This window comes from Mus pahari, chromosome 17, assembly GCF_900095145.1.
Source record: "Mus pahari chromosome 17, PAHARI_EIJ_v1.1, whole genome shotgun sequence".
Taxonomy (NCBI): Eukaryota; Metazoa; Chordata; class Mammalia; order Rodentia; family Muridae; genus Mus; species Mus pahari.
Window position 1 is genome coordinate 27,011,271 of NC_034606.1, and position 610 is coordinate 27,011,880.

The window sequence follows — 610 nt, forward strand, 5'->3', positions numbered from 1 at the left end:
TTTTAAAGGCTGGGTAGTATTCCATTGTGTGTGTATATATAACACATATTCTTCACTCAAGCAACCCTTGATGCAGACTTAGATCATTTCCATATCTTGGCTATTGTGAATAGTGGAACTCCAGTGCACGTGGGAGTGTGGATGTCTTACTGACATATTAACTTCATATCCTTCACATATACACTCAGAAGGAGAACAAATGGATACTTTGTGGTTCTCTTTCAGTCACTGAAAGGACTTCAGTGGTTTTTTCCCATGATTGGCGCACTGATACCTGTTTCCCAAACCAATGTACAACAATGTATGTGCAAACAGCATTCAACATAAAAGCTACAATTCTCAGTCTCCTGTTCTCACACGTAGAGTTTGATAAGGCAAGCACATTTTGAATGGGGTGAGAAATTCAGGGTGATAAGCGAATACAGGGTGGAGAAACAGGAAGTTCCCTGGTAGAAATGATTACATCTTAAATAAAAGACCTGTAGGATCAATCTAGTCCTGAAAATGAGCAGATGGAGGGTTTCAGGGAGAGTGTAGGATCCATACTGAGGACAATGTAAGAAAAATCTGGCTTTATATGAGAACAGTAACTCAGTTCAGCAGCTGGGAG